This window comes from Cynocephalus volans, chromosome 15 (assembly GCF_027409185.1).
Source record: "Cynocephalus volans isolate mCynVol1 chromosome 15, mCynVol1.pri, whole genome shotgun sequence".
Classification (NCBI taxonomy): Eukaryota; Metazoa; Chordata; class Mammalia; order Dermoptera; family Cynocephalidae; genus Cynocephalus; species Cynocephalus volans.
Genome location: NC_084474.1, coordinates 57252281 through 57264548, shown reverse-complemented (window position 1 = coordinate 57264548; position 12268 = coordinate 57252281). Strand labels below are relative to the sequence as shown.

At 33.3% G+C, this 12268-nt stretch overlaps 1 protein-coding gene and 1 pseudogene across 2 annotated transcripts in view; both read left to right on the top strand.

The window, feature by feature from the left end:
* Positions 1–12268, top strand: part of VPS13B (vacuolar protein sorting 13 homolog B) — a 794525-nt gene that overhangs the window by 196989 nt on the left and 585268 nt on the right. The gene's annotated exons all lie outside the window — the stretch shown is intronic.
* Positions 5584–5940, top strand: LOC134364138 (transmembrane protein 14C-like; annotated as a pseudogene).

Genomic DNA, 12268 nt, shown 5'->3' with positions numbered 1-12268 from the left:
TTATTTGTTTTTTTTTACTGTATAATTGCTTGAGTTCTGTGTATATTTTGGATATTAATCCCTTGTCAGATGCATAGTTAGCAAAAATTTTCTCCTACTCTGTAGGTTGTCGTTTCACTTTGTTGATTGTATAAGACTTGAAACTGTAACATTACTAAGGGAAAATATAGGTGAAACACTTTAGCAACTAGGTCTGGGTACAGGCTTTATGAACATGATTCCGAAAGCACAAGCCGCAAAAGAAAATATAAACAAATGGGACTATATCAGACTAAAAAGCTTCTGCACAACACAATAATTTTTTAATTGTAGGTTGCTCAAGAGAGAAAACAGACATACGAAATGACCACATAGGCTTCTGTTTTATTCCCCTGGAATGATGTGTTCAACCAGTTTTCAGCTATTTATGACACAGATTTTCTTCAAGTGTTGTGTCTCAGTGTTTGTTTTCAAATTTAGTTAGTACACATACATGTGTTATATATTTATTAAGAAAGCAAGATCATCATCTAAAAAAGATTTTTTTTTCCCATTTGACTTGTTAAATAAAGTGAATATGTTATTTAGGGCAGGGAAAAAATAAGGCACTGAGGCAGGTTGCTAATGGCAGTCCAAATGGCTGATCAGAGAGAGAGTCTTTATATGCCTCAGTAATGTGTTGTGCAATATAAGCTGAAATATATTCCACAAGGGAGGAAAACGGAATAGGTTACATACGCTGTTCCTTAAGTGCAATGAATATAAAACTCCATTACTCACTTTAGGCAGGTGCTTTTTATATGAGGCTTTAAAGAAATATAAAACTGCTAGTGAAATGATTGGTTTGTACAGACACCACTTAGCTTCCAGTGGTTTGACCAGATAAAGAAGCTAAAAGTATTCTTGCAAACATTTCTTTAATGATTCAGGGATTGATGGTTAATATAGGTATTATAATCTGTTACTATAACATTGTACAGTATATGAAACTGTGACTTAGCTATGAAAAATTATTTTCAGGGATGCAGGAGAAATTTTCTACTTTTTCTTTGTTAATGATAAGGAAATGCCACTTTCCAAAATTTCTTTTCAAGGTGCATAGATGTATTTAAAAATATTTTTAAAGGAATTCCTAAACAGTATTTGTAGTTTTCAGCATTTGTTGTCCAAGAAGTATAGAGTATTTTATAGGCATTATGATTGGGCAGATTTTGGAGTGTGCAATAACTCTTTTTAGGATTGCTCTACAGTTGATTGATGAGCACCATGAAGCTTTAAAAAGTATATTAGTCCATAACGATTTGCAGTGGTCCCACTTACATATACAAGCCCCTATATTTCTGTTCTCTGACACTTTTAACTCTTAGAACAAGCACTTGCTTATTGTTCAGTTTATTTAATTGATACATTGTAATTGTACATGCTTATAGGGTACAATCTGATGTTTTGATAAATATATATTTTGTGTAATGATCCAGTCAGGGTAGTTAATGTAACAATTAACTCATACATTTATCATTTCTTTGTGGTGCAAACATTCAAAAGCCTTTCCTCTAGCTATTATGTGATATACAAAATTTACCTGTTAACCACAGTCACCCTGCTATGTAATAGAGCACCAGAACTTATTCCTCCTATTGAATTGTAATTTTGTATCCACTGGCCAACCTCTCCCTGTTTTCCCTTCCTCCCTTCTCTCTCCAGTCTATAGTAACCACTGTTCTACTCTTTTTAATATCAAAAATTTTTTGCTCATTTAAACACTGAACATTCTTTTAGAAATTAATTTTCATAAACATGAACTAAAAGAGAAATTAAAAAGATAGCAAATAGATATTTTTCAAATTTTAGGTTTTAAATACTTGAGCCAGTGGCAGAATTTCATTCTTTTTTATGGCTGAGTAGTATTCCATTGTGTATATATATACCACATTTTCCTTATCCAGTCATTCATTGGTGGACATTTAGGTTGGTTCCATAACCTGGCTCTTGTAAATAGAGCTGTGATAAACATAGGAGTGCGGGTATCTCTTCAACAGGATTTCCATTCCTTTGGATATATACCCAGTAGAGGGATTGATGGATCATATGGTAGTTCTGTCTCTATAGTGTTTTCTTTTTAAACCTGTCATTGATAGGCCCACCCTTATTCTTTCCTCCCTCCCTTGAACTTGTCTCTCATTAAGTGAAATTCACATAATATACAAACAACCATTTTAAAGTGTACGATACAGTGGTATTTAGCACATTCACAATATTGTGCAACTACCATTTCTCTCTAGTTTCAAAACTTTTATATCACTTCATTAAGATACTTCATACCCTTCAAGTAATTGGTTGTAATCCCTCCTTTCCCCATGCTTTGGTCTCCTCTTTATCTACTTTCTGTCTCTTTGGATTTGCTTCTTCTTGACATATCATATTAAAAAGAATCATATAATATGTGATCTGTAGGGACTGGCTTTTTTCTCTCAGTGTTATTCTCTGGAGATCTGTCTAAGTTGTGTGTGTATTGATAGTTTGTTCATTTTTATTGCTGCATAGTATGCCATGGTATGATGTACTACAATTTGTTTAACCATTTACCTGGTCAAAGACATATGGCTTGTTTCCAGTTTTTGGCTATTGCAAATAAAGCTGCTGTAAACATTTCTGTATAAGTTTTTGTGTGAACACAAATTTTCTTTCCTCTGGGAATAATAGCCCAGAGTGCAGTTGCTGGGCTGTATGTTAGTTGTAAGTTTAATTTTTACAGAAACTGCCAAACTGTTTTCAGGCATGGCTGTACCATTTTACATTCCCACCAGCAATGTATGACTTTGCAGTTTCTTCACGTATTCACCAGCATTGGATTTTGTTGCTTTGTTTTATTTTAGCCATTGGGATTGGTGTGTTGTGATATTTTATTGTGGTAGTAATTTGAATTTTCCTGATGGCAATACCAGTGATATTCAGTATCTTTTTATGTGTTATTTGCTATACTTATAACCCCTTAGTGAAATGTTTGTTCGTGTTTTTAGTCCATTTTCACATTGTATCGTTTGTGCTTGTACTGTTGAGCTTTGAGGTTTCGTTATATATTCTAGATACCTGTCTTTTGTTGAAGATGTGATGTACTAATATCTTTTCTCAGTTTGTAGCTTTCCTTTTTTATTCTCTTAACAGGGTGTTCTGCAAAGCTAAAGTTTATAATTTTGATGTAGCCAATTTTTTTCCTTTAATGGATTTTACTTTTGTTAAGTTTAAGAACTCTTTGCCTACCTCTAAATCATAAAGATTTCCCCTGTGATTTTTCTGACTTAAAGTGTTAGACCTGTGTCGGAGTTTCTTTTTTGCTTGTGGATGTCCACCTGTTCCAGCACTATTTGTTGAAAAGCCGGTCTTTCTTGTTTTCTTTCTTGATTTCATTGAATCACATTTGCACTTTTGTCAGAAATTATTTGGCATTTTTGTGTGTGTCTGTGTTTGAGTACTGCATTCTGTTCCACTGATCTATGTGTTCTTTTACTTATACCACACAGTCTTGATTATTTGTAGCTGTATGATTAGTCTTGAAATTGGGTGGGTAGATTCCTCCCACTTTCTTCTCCTTTTTTTTTTTTTTTTAAAAAAAAATGTTTTTAGCTTTGCTAGTGTCTTTGCCTTTCCATAAATATTTTGAATAATATTGTCTGTATCTACCAAAAAAAAAAAGAGCCTTCGCTATGTTGTCTTTTAGCCACAACCACTGTATGTCTCACTATTTATATAGATTTTTTTTTATTTCTTTCATCTTCTTTTGGTTTTTAACATACAAGACTTATACATGTTTTATGAGTTTTACATCTAAGTATTTGATTTATTTTCAGTATATAATAATTTTCAGATTATAAATGGTATTATCTTTTTAATTTCAGCACTCATGTGTATCAATTGCTAGTATACAGAAATATGTTGATTTTTCTATTTTTATTTTGTATCTTGTGACCTTACAAAACTCACCTATTACTTCTAGGAGGTGAGTGTGTGTGTGTTTTAAAGATTCCTTGGGATTTATACATAGTTGTGTCAAATGCAAAGAGGGACAGGTTTTTTTTTTTTCTTTTCCCATTTATATACATTTTATTTCTCTTATTGCACTGGCTAGAACTTTCAGCATTATGTTGTATAACAAACAGCAGGTGAAATCATTGGCAATGTCCCAATTGTACTGTGAAAGCATTCAGTCTTTTACAATTATGTAATTGTAGGTGTTTTTGTAGACACTCTTTCTCATGTTGAGGAATTTCCTCTCTATTCCTATTTCCCTGAAAGTTTTTATCATGAATGAGTGTTGAATTTTGTCAAAGGTTTTTTTGTATCAGTTGATATCATGTGGTTTTTTCTTCGTTAGCCTGTTAATGTGGTGGGCTACATTGATTTTCCAATATTGAACAATACATCCATTCCTGGAATGAACCCTAGTTAGTCATGGTGTATTATTTATATTTATACCCACACTAATGCTTTGATGAATTTTATTTTCTAATATTTTGTTAAGTATTTTCACATGTATATTGATGAGGAATATTTATTTATAGTTTTCCTTTTTTGGAATGTCTTTATCTGGTTTTGGTATCAGGGTTGTTCAAGCTTGATAAAATGAAGTAGAAAGTATATCTCCTATCTGTGTCTTGAAAGATATTGTGTAGATGGGATATTAATTATTCTTCAAAGGTTTGATAGAGTTATCCACTTAAAAACAGAGATTTATTTTTTGGGTTTCTTTTTCCCCTTAAGGAATTTATTCATAGGGTCATAGTTTTCAAATTTTGTATGTAAAGTTGTTTGTTGTATTCCTTTATTAACCTTTTGATATCTGCAGGGTCTGTAATGATATCTCATTTCATTCTTTCTCTTGATAATTCATGGCTTCTTTTTTCTTTGTTAGTCTTGCTAGAGTATTGTCAATTTTATTGATATTTTAAACAAACAATTTTAAACATTAATTTCATTGATTTATGCTATCTTTATTATTTTCTTACTCTGCTTGCTGAGGGTTTATTTTGACCATTTTTCTAGGTTGTTGAGATGAGAGGCTAGATTATTCACTTAAGACTTAATTTTTCAAATGTGTACATTTAGTGCTATAAATTTCACTGTAGTGAGTTAGTTGTCCCACAAATTTTGATACATTGTATTTTTATCAGTTCAATTTTTTTGTTTCCCTTGAGACTTCCTCTTTTCATCATGGAATATTTAGACCTTTTTCATTTCTAAGTACTGGAAATTTTCCTGTCCTTTTTTTTTTTTTTTTTTTTTTTTCTTATTGATTTCAAATTTGAATGTATTGGGGTCAGAAAACAAACTCTGTAACTTATATTCTTTTAATTTTGTTGAGTTTCATTTATGGCCCAGCGTAATATAATCTAACTTGTTACGTGTTCTGTGGGAACTTGAAAAGAATGTGGATTCTGGCCCTGCCCCAGGATGCTTGAGTGTGCATGGCAGTGTTTCTGGTGAGACATTGAACCCTCACCCCAGAGGGGGCACATGTTTGTCCACCTGCGTAGACCTTCAGGAAAGCGGCTTGGCGGCAGGTGCAGGTCTGGTGTAGTCTGCTGTCTGGACAGTTAGAAGAGAACAATGCAGGACACCGGCTCACTAGTGCCTTTACATTGGCTTGGCTTTGGCTATGCAGCGCTGGTTGCTTCTGGTGGGATCACTGGCTATGCAAAAGCAGGTAGTGTGCCATCCCTGGCTGCTTGTCCCTGGCTGCTGGGCTCCTCTTCGGGGAGATTAGCAGGCCTAGGTGCTCACCAGCTGTCTCAGGATCCGAGGAACGTCTGGGTTTTCCTAGTTACTTAGGGGACCTTGGCTGGCATTATGGGAATGAGATTCTACTACTCTGGAAAATTTATGCCTGCGGGTTTAACTGCTGGTGCCAGTTAACTGATTGTTGCCAAAGTTGGAATTAGTATGTTGAATAGACCTCATCAATAGTAATCATGTCCCAGCTCTGACTCATGAAGAATTAAAAATCTTCAAACTTCCCCTATTTTCAATATATTAAGAGAAATAGGTGCAGCATTTCTACATATTCTGACATTTTACTTAAAAAAAAAAAAAAAGGCAGCACTGAACTTGGTAGAGGAAAAAATTAGTCATTACCATTACAACCCTACAGAGGTGGTGAGTATGTAACACAAAGCTTATAGATACCCTCATACAGTTTGATTCTTGTATATTGATGTTTTCTCTTCTTTCTGTATCTATAGATAAAATCTCAATGTGAGGTGTCAGTATTGAGGGCCCTGAGATCCCATGCCCTGTTCAGAGAACAGTATGAAAAAAGTCTCTTTATAAGATTTAGGATATCTGTTCTTTTGCTCATCTTGGAGCTCAGACCTACTTTGAAATTATGTTAAATGAAATATGAAAATAAAGTTTACTATAAATAAAAAAGAAAGAGAAGAATGTGTATTTTGCTGTTGTTCTATAATATAGACAACAGTTTATTGGTTTATGTTTTTGACATCATTTATATACCCTTGTTGATATTCTGTCTAGTAGTTCTGTCAGTTGTTGAGAACAGGTATTGATGTCTCCAGCTACAATTGTGGATTTGTATATTTCTCAGTTCTGTTTTTGCCTCACATATTTTGCTGCTATGTTGTTTGATTTATACACATATTTGATTGCTGTGTCTTTTTGGAGGATTGTGTCATGATTTTTTTTTGCTCTTAAGTCTACTGTATCTGACATTAAAATAACCCTTTTTAAAAAATTGAGATAAAATTCACATTACATAAAATTTATGATTTAGCCATTTTTCAGTGTACAACTCAGAGGTTTTTAGTGTATTCATATAGTTGTATAACCATAACTACTGTCCAATTTTAGAAGATATTTATCTTCCCCAAAGAAACCTCATACCCATTTAGCAGCCGTTCCTATTTCTGCTTCCCCACAGCCCCTGGCAACCACTAATCTACTTAGTGTCTCTATGGATTATTCTGAATATTTCCTATAAATGGAATAATGCAACGTGATCTTTTCTGATTTCTTTCACTTGGAATAATTTTTCCAAAGTTCATTCTTGTTGTAGTATGTTTCAGTACTTTATTTTTTTATGCCTGAATAATATTCCATAATATGGTTATACTACATGTTTATCTGTGTATCAGTTGGTGGACATTTGAGCTGTTTCCAGTTTTTGACTAGTCAGAACAATGCTTCTGTGAACATTCTTCTACATGCTTTTATGTGAAAACACATTTTCAGGTCTCTTAGGTATTTTTGTAGGAGTGGAATTGCTGGGTCATATGGTATCTCTATGTTTCACTTTTTGACTAACTGCCAAATTGTCATAATGGCTGGACCAGATGACATTTCTAGCAGCAATGTATGCAGATTCCAGTTTCTCCACATCCTCACCTACACTTGTTACTGTTTTGCGCTTTTATTGTAGTCATCCTAGTTGGTGTGCAGTAGTATCTCAGTATGTTCTGATTTCTGTTGATTAATGTTTGTATTATCTACTTTTTTCCATCCTTTTAGTTTCTTTTTAAATATTATTTATTATAAGCATATTATTATTACAAATCATGATTCTTCTTTATTCCCTTTCCAGAGTATATAAAGAATTCAAACAACTATATAGTAAAAAACCAAATAATCCAGTTAAAAAATGTACAAAGGAGATGAATAGACACTTTTCAAAGCAAGACATACAAATGGCCTATTGGTATATGAAAAAATGTTCAACATCACTAGTCATCAGAGAAATGAAAACCAAAACCACATTGGGATATCATCTTACCCCAGTTAGAATGGCCATTATTAAAAAGAACAAGAACAACAGATGTTGGTGAGGATGTGGGGAAAGGGGAACTCTTTTACACTGTTGGTGGGTCTGTAAATTAGTACAACATTATGGAAAACAGTATGGACGTTCCTTAAACAATTGCAGAGAGAGCTACCATATGACCAAGCAATCCTGCTACTGGGCATGTATGAAGAGGAATGGAAATCATCGTGTCCAAGGGATACCTACACTCCCACGTTCATTGCAGCTCTATTTACAATAGCCAAAATATGGAACCAACCATCTTTTACTTTCAACTCACCTACATTATTATACTTGAAGTGAGTTTCTTGTAGATGGCATGTAGTTGGATCATGTTTTTTGATTTGGTTGGCCAATCTTGTCTTTTAATTGGTGTACTTAGGCCATTTATATTTAATGAAACTATTGATATGTTAGGCCTTAAATCTGCCATTTTAGTTTTTGCTATTTGATCTATTTTTCATTTCATTTGCCTGCCTTCCTGTGGGTTACTCGAACATTATTTAGAATTCCATTTTGGTTTATGTGTGGTGATCTTGAGTGTATCTTGTCAAGCTTTTGGAGTGATTGTTTTAGATATTACATTTTATATATCTGTCTTATCACAGTTTACTGATATTATAGTTATTATAGTTCAAGTGAAGTCTAGAAACCATACTTCCCTCTATGTTCTGTTATTCTCCCTTGTTTATAATTGTCTTAAATATTTCCTCTATCTGTGTTGAGAACCACATTAGATATTGTTTTTGCTTTAACATGAAACAGTTTAGAAAATCCAAGAGGAAAAGGAAAGTCTGTTATACTTGTATTTACCCTGTTTTTGTTTTGTGCTTCTTTCCTAATATTCAAAGGTATAAGGTGTTATTTTTCTCTCGCTCATTTCAAAGTTTTTTTCTGTTTAGTTTTCAAAACTTTATCTGTGATGTATTTTTATTCTTTGAGTTTACTCTGTTTGGGCTTAACCCAGCTTCTTAATCTTCAGGTTTATATCTTTTGCCAAATTTGGGGAGTTTTTAGCCATTATTTTTTGTAGTACCTTTTCTGCATCATCTTTCTCCTTCTTTGCTTCTGCACTCTGATGACATAAATGTTAGATTTTTTAGTTTATATTCCCAGAGGTACCTGAGACTATTTTTTCTTTTTCTTTTTTACTGTTTTCTTTATTAGTCACATTGGGTAATTTCTATTGTTCTATCCAATTTTGTGATTCTTTACTCTGCCCTCTCCATTCTATTGAACATTTCTTTGTTTTGGTTATTGCATTTTTCAATTCCAAAATTTGGTTTGTTTTTATGTTTTTGCCTCTGCTGCCTCCACCTCTTCCTCCTCCTCCTCTTTTTTCAATTCTAAAATATGTTTGGTTCATTTTTATGTTACTGTCTCCTCCTCCTCCTCCTCTTCCTCATTTTTCAATTCTAAAATTTGTTTGGTTCGTTTTTATGTCATCAACTTCTCCTTCTCCTGCTCCTCCTCCTCCTCTTTCTCCTTCTAACTGTAACTTCCTATTTCTTTGCTAAAATAATTCTATTTTCATTTGTTTCTAGCATGCTTGTAATTGCTAACTGAAGGATTTTTATGATAGCTACTTTAAAATTTTTCTCAGATAGTTTTAACATTTGTGTCACCTCAATGACATCAACTGATTATCTTTTTTCACTTTGGAATCTTCATGGTTTTGGTATGACTAGTGATTTTCATCTGAAACCTGGACATCTTGGATATTGTGTTCTGAGATTCTGGATCTTAATTTAAAGTTTCTGTTTTAGCTGGCTTTCTCGGAAAATGCTCCAGTAGTGAAAGGGGATATGTCCCCTTATTGCTGGCAGGTAGGGGTAGAAGTCCAAATTCTCCACTTGGCCTCCATTGGTATCTAAGTGCAGGGGGGATTCTTATTATTACTGGCCCAGGGTGGAAATTTCGGCTTTTAATTAGGCCTCCATTAATACATTTCTGTCTTGGAGTGGTTGGATTGCCTAATTATTGCTCTCCTTGAGGCCTCCACTGACCCTGTGGTAGTGGTGAGGTTGCTTGTTATTGCTGGGGGTTGGTGAAATTTTTGGCTCTCCATTAAGTATCCTTTGATACCATCGCATCTAGAAGGGGTAGGGGTACCACCTTACTTCTGGATTGGGTTGGAAGTCTAGGCTCCCTATTCATCCTTCTCTTCTACTCAGGTGGGGTTGTTGGGGTTAGTGCATACTGAATGTGGAAGTTTAAGCTCCCTGCTTGACCTTTGCCACAGTTTTTGTAGTGGTGTTTGGCTGGAGTAGAACAATTATTGTCTTAAAGTTATCTGTCTTGCTAGGATGCTCTTTTCTGGTCTGTTGGCTAGAGAGAGCAGGTTTTTGTTGGGACTTTTTGTGTCTGTACCCTTTGGTCTTTTTGGGTACTGGTTTCTTCAGCTTCACGTTTGGGATATATGAGGCAAAACAAAACCCATGAATCTTACCATTGTGTTGTTCTTGGATCCAGAAGTCCCTAACTAGAATTCCTTCTTCTCTCTACCTTTCAGAGTCTTTATTTTTTGTTATATATGATGTTTGGTATTTAGTTGTACTTAGCATGAGAAGTAAGGAAAAGTACGTCTACCTCGTCACACTGAAGTGGACCTAGTTTATTTATTTTTATAATTACTTAAGAAAAACTGTCTTTTAAAAAATTTTAATTATGTTTTCTCTTTGTTTGGAATAGGCTATATGTGACCTTCAGCAGTCTCCCATTTGTTGATGGTATTATTTCTTAGCTTAACCATCCGTAAGCTACGTGATATGATATCCTGCTCTGAATTTAGCTATAGCAACATTTGTTCTTTAGGGGTATTGGCTGCAGTGATTTGAGAATAATTTAGAGTTCAATTTATGTATAGATTAGATATTATTTCTATTCTTCCTCCTCTTGCACATATCTTTTAAATATATAATGAGTCCTGATATCTTCTTCCATTATATTTTTGTAGTTGGGTTATTTATTGGAAAAACTGAGTTATTTGTAAATTTATATATTCTGCTTGTCCTCTTTCTTTTCACTTATAAGTTTGGAGATATAAATATTAGTGAGGGTTTTTTGTTATTGCCTCTTGATTCTACCTACAGTTAGAATTGTCTTTAGTTTTTACTGTGAAACTTTACCATGTGAGTTTATATAAAGTTTCCAAAACTTATAAAGTTAATTTTTTACATTATGTATGAAGTTTTACAAAATTTCATCTTTCATACAATAAAATTAAGTTCTATATAATTTCTAATATTTTTCTATGCAGTTTTCATATCATTGTGATCATATATGCCATTTTATGTTCTATTGTTATATTTATCATTTCCCGATAAAGTACATTTTCATGGTTTTACATAAATATCAGTGACATAGATTTTTAATAATAATGGAATATTGATATTTCATAATGCACCTAACCATTCTCTTCTTCTCTGATATTTAAAGTGTTTCCTGATTTTTGCTGATGTAGTTTCAGCAGTTTTTCTTCTTTTTAGTTATTTATTCAGGATAAATTCTTACAGCTGAAATAATTTCATAACTGATTACAAACTTTAAAAATTAACACATTATAAATATTGGTCTCCCAAATCATTCCATGAATATATAATACAACTGGGGATGAAGGGTGATAGTTGTTTTAATGAAGCCTCAGCAACATTAAATGTTGTAGATTATTCATACAAATGATGCTTCACTTTTCTTTTAAATTCACTTTAGTTTCAGTAAGATTGATTTTTTGTCGTGTCTTTTTACTGCTTTGTTTCCCCTTATGTGAATTTGCTTTTTGTATTCTTTACTAGTCATTTATTGACTCATCCTTGGATTCATGGATTCATTTATTCATCAAATGCCTATTAGGTGCTTTATTAAGTGATTCATTGAGCTTTAGTGCATTTGTTAAAGAAGTTTTGAAAGTTTTAGCAAATTAAAGGTTTTGACTTTTCCCTGTGAATAGTTATTTTTGTTATCAAAATAGAGACATGTTAAAATCTTACAAAGGGTCATACTTGACTTCCAATTATAATAATTTTTTCCCCTACCAGGTTTTGTGTGCTCAAGGAGTCAGTGTACCTTATCTGTTATTACTATTACCTTTATGAAAATGAAAATGGAACGTGGCAGTATATGGCCCTTTGGGGGAATGAATGGTGTCTATACTGGCAATCTGTTTGACACCCTGGTTGTAACACTGTGTTTAGGCAGAGACAGTATGCTGTATGTGTGAAATTGTCACAGCTTAAGTGGTACTTTTTAAAGACTCCTCAGACTAGTTCAATCTCTCTCATGTTTTGTGCATATTTTTTTTTAAAATAAAAACTTCATTGAGGTATAACTTACATAATAATAGACTGCATCTATTTTAAGAGTACAGTTTAATAAGGTTTTTTCCTTTTTCTTTTACTGTGGTAAAATACATAAAATTTACCATCTTCAGCATTTTTAGGTGTTAAATACACTTACAATGATGTGCAACCATTACCACCATTC